Source organism: Echinops telfairi, unplaced genomic scaffold, assembly GCF_000313985.2.
Source record: "Echinops telfairi isolate 266 unplaced genomic scaffold, ASM31398v2 ScPeMD7_2010;HRSCAF=2546, whole genome shotgun sequence".
Taxonomy (NCBI): domain Eukaryota; kingdom Metazoa; phylum Chordata; class Mammalia; order Afrosoricida; family Tenrecidae; genus Echinops; species Echinops telfairi.
Window position 1 is genome coordinate 7426017 of NW_022105908.1, and position 4128 is coordinate 7430144.

Below are 4128 nucleotides of genomic sequence, written 5' to 3' on the forward strand. Positions count from 1 at the left end.
CAAAGGGATGAGGTATCAGGCATCAAAGAACAAAAAATCATATCATTGTGAATGAAGGGGAGTGTGGAGTGGGGACCCAAAGCCCACCTATAGGCAAATGGACATCCCCTTACAGAAGGGTCTCGGGGAGGAGAAGAGCCAGTCAGGGTGCAGTGTAGCAATGATGAAACATACAACTTTCCTCTAGTTCCTAAATGCTACCCACCGCCGCCTCCCCCCTCCCCCCACCACTATCATGATCCCAATTCTACCTTACAAGTCTGGCTAGACCAGAGGATGTACACTGGTATAGATAGGAACTGGAAACACAGGGAATCCACGACAGATGATCCCTTCAGGACCAGTGGTAAGAGTGGCGATACCGGGAGGGTGGAGGGAGGGTGATGTCAGGGGCTTAAGTGGAGAGCAAATGTTTTGAGAATGATGAAGGCAACGAATGTACAAATGTGCTTTACACAATGTATGTATGTATGGATTGTGATAAGAGTTGTATGAGCCCCCAATAAAATGATTTAAAAGAAAAAGAATTAGGAATTATGAGCAAGTGAGAGATCTGTGGGGCAACATCAAGTATGCACACAGGTGCATGAAGAAGTGTCAAGTGGGAAACCGGCAGCAGGAATATATACATTGGAAGAAATAATGACTGACAATGCCCCCAACCTTATGAGAGACATGACGGTGCACACCCAAGAAACTCAATGAACTTCAGAGAGATCCGACTGAGATACATTGTAGCCGAAGTGTAAAAAACTGAAGACAAAGAGAATCTTGGACACAGGAAGAGAAAAGTAAATGGAGGGGGCTTCAAAGAGATCAGGGAAAATTAAAATGAAAAGATAATGGAATTTTCCCTGAACTTTTTGAAGTCCCCCCCTTGTACAAGGGATCTTCAATAAGATTAATAACTGATTTCTCAGAAGACATGATGGAGGCCAAAAAGCAGCGAGATAACATTTAAATTGGGGGTGGGGGGACCACCAAAAAAATCCATGAATCTAAAATTTCATCCCTTGAAAATGAAGGATAAATGAATATATTCCCAGACATATAAAAGCTGAGGAAAGCCACTGCCCAAAGGCCTGCAATACCATAAATCCTCAAGGGGGTCCCTTGATTGAAAGGAAAAGATATTAGATAATAACTCAAAGTCATAAAGATATTAGATGGTAATTCAAGGGTAGTTCTCAGCCAACCTCACTGCCATCGAGCCAATTTTGACTCAGTGACCCTACAGGACAGGGGTCCCTGTTAGTTTCTGTGCATTTTTAAGGAGGTATGACATTTCCTCTTTCTCCCATGGAGGTGCTGGTCTTGTGTTAGCAACCCATAAGCTAACCCCCTATGCCACCAGGGCTCCTTGTAAGGACAAAGAAAAACCATACCTTTGGTTTATACCTCTTCTTTTGGATACTAGGGGGCTTCAAAGAATTCACAGAAAAACTCCTTCATCTTTCAACTCAATTTTCCCACCAACTTTTTGAAGCCCTTGCATATGACTGAAAAGGTGCTTATATTTGAAAAGTTATAAATGTGAATGGACATATAACACAGTGTACTTTATGACAATATCAATACAAAGGGGAAAGACCATATGTTTCTCATTGTAATGAAGTTATTTCATTCAAACTGTTGTTGCTGTCAGGTGCCTTCGAGCCGGGTCTGGCTCATAACGACTCCACGGACAACCAACACAAGCAGGGCCCGGCCTGCGCCATCCTCCCAGGTGCTCTTGCGTTTGAGCCTGTGTTGCAGCCATGGCGCTAACCCATCCTGTGGAAGGGCTTCCTCTTTCTGGCCGCCCTTCTCCTTTACTCACAAGAGGTGGTTATGTTGTGAACAGTCATTCCTTAAGCAACTACTGAGAAAAAAAGCCAACTATAAGATCTATAGAAAAAGAAAGAAGAAGTGAATAAAAACATTGCACTGTAAATATATAACTAAAAGAGGGGAGAGGAAAAGAGAAACTGAGGAACAAAAAAGAGGTGGGATGGCTACATTATCAGACAACATAGATTTAAAATCCACAAAGGTTTACAAGATACAACCAATGAAAACAAACCAAGCTCACTGAAAACAGGTCGATGCTGACTTGTAAAGACCCATAGGATAGGGCAGAACTGCCCCTGTAAGCTCTCAAGACTGTAACTGTTTACAGGAGTAGAAAGTCCTGTCTTTCTCTTTATAGTTTCAAACCGCTGACCTGCAGTTAACAGCCCAATGCACAATCGCTAGGCCACCAGGCTCCACAAGATACAAAGAAGGCCATTATATATTAGTACAGGGTTCCATCCAGCAAGAAGATATAACAATTCAAAAAAATACTTGTACCTAACAACAGATTTTCAAGATAGTACAGCAAACAAAACTTAACAGAACTAAAGTGAGAGACAGTTCTAGAATAATACTAATGTGAGACTTCAACTCAACCAGAGAGAAGATCAATGAGAAAATGGAGGAAGTAAACAACACTATAAAGCAATTAGGCTTAAAAGACATCGAGTACTCTGACAATGTTCAGCTTCTATTTATAAGGTTTTCAGCGGCTAATCCCTCAGAAGTGGACAATTTATTCCTTCTTCACAGCCTGCTTTTAGTCTAGAAGCGCTGCGGAAAGCGGTCACCTTGAGTGACCCTGCTGGTATTTGAAATACCAGTGGCATCGCTGCCTGCATCACAGTAACAAGCAAGCCACCACAGTATGACAAACTGGCAGACAAGGGGTACACCAGAAAAGAATCAACGCACTTGAATTATAGTGCTAGCAGAGACTATTGAAAGTACCGTGGACTTCCGAAAGAACAAACAAGTCTGTCTTGGAAGAGCACAGCCAGGATGCCACAGCCAGCAGTGAGGAGGACATGATTTCACCTCACCTGCTTTGGACCTATTGTCCAGAGAGTTCGGTTCTTGGGAAAGGACATCATGCTGGTGAAGTAAAAGGACACCGAATAGACGCAGACCCTCGGTGAGATGGGCGGACACTGGGGCTGCAACAATGGGTTCCGACTGACCGACAATCTTGAGGATGGCCAGGACTGGACAGTTTGCTGCACAGAAGTGCCAGATGCCAACTTTACGGTTAGTGGCAAGTGCATAATGACAACTTGGAGAGTTTGTAAGGATGCTTTTTAAGCCTAAAACTGCTCTTTATATTTTTCTCAGCGATCCCAACAGCAGTCTAGCTGAGAGGAAGTCCTAAGAAGCAGAAGAAGGGCGAGCATGATGGTGGGGCAGGAGGAAGGTAAAAGGAAACTGGGGAAAGATCTAGGAAGCAAAGCTATGGATAGAGGTATAAACATAGTTGTGCACTTATGTAAATATATTAATTCATAACAATAGAGGTATTGGCCTAGGTACATATCTTTATGTGGCAATACATTGAGGAAGTAGACGGACTTGGGCTCAAGCCCTCCCTCGACACAAGAACACTTTGTTCTAACAACCTGGCATTCTATGATGCCCACCCTCCTGACACAATCACTGAAGACAAAATGGGTGCACAAACAAATGTGGTGAAGAAGCTGATGGTGCCCAACTATCAACAGATACAGCATCTGGGGTCTTGAAGGCTTGAAGTTAACAAGCGGCCATCTAGCCCACATGGAAGAAGTACACACCAGCCTGTGTGATCGTGAGCTGTCAACAGAATCAGGTAACAGGCACCAAAAGACCCCAAACAAACAAACAAAAAACCATACTGTGGAGAAAGAGCAGGGTCAGAGCAGAGGTGCCAAGCCCATCTGGAGACAATAGGACATCCCCTCACAGAGTGGTCACAAGGAAGGGATGAGTCAACCAGGATGCAGTATTGCACTGAGGAAACACACAATATTCCTCTGGTTCTTTGGGGCTTTCTCACCCTTCACCATCATGACTCCATCCTGCCTTTCAGTTTTGACTAGACTGGAGCATGTACACTGGTACAGATAAGAGCTCACAACACATGGAATCCGGGTCAGAGAAACTCTTCAGGAACAGGAGGATAAGGGTACAGGTGGGGGAGGAGGGGGAAAAAGGGGAACTGATCGCAATGATTAATGCATAACACCTCCCTGCCTCCAGGGGGACGAACAACAGAAAGATGTGTTAATGGAGACAGTAGTCGGTGTTGAGATATGAAAATAA

General features: G+C 43.9%; 1 protein-coding gene across 1 annotated transcript in view; it reads right to left on the reverse strand.

Moving 5' to 3' along the window:
• SPECC1 (sperm antigen with calponin homology and coiled-coil domains 1) overlaps positions 1-4128 on the reverse strand; it is a 369887-nt gene that overhangs the window by 95033 nt on the left and 270726 nt on the right. The window lies entirely within an intron of this gene.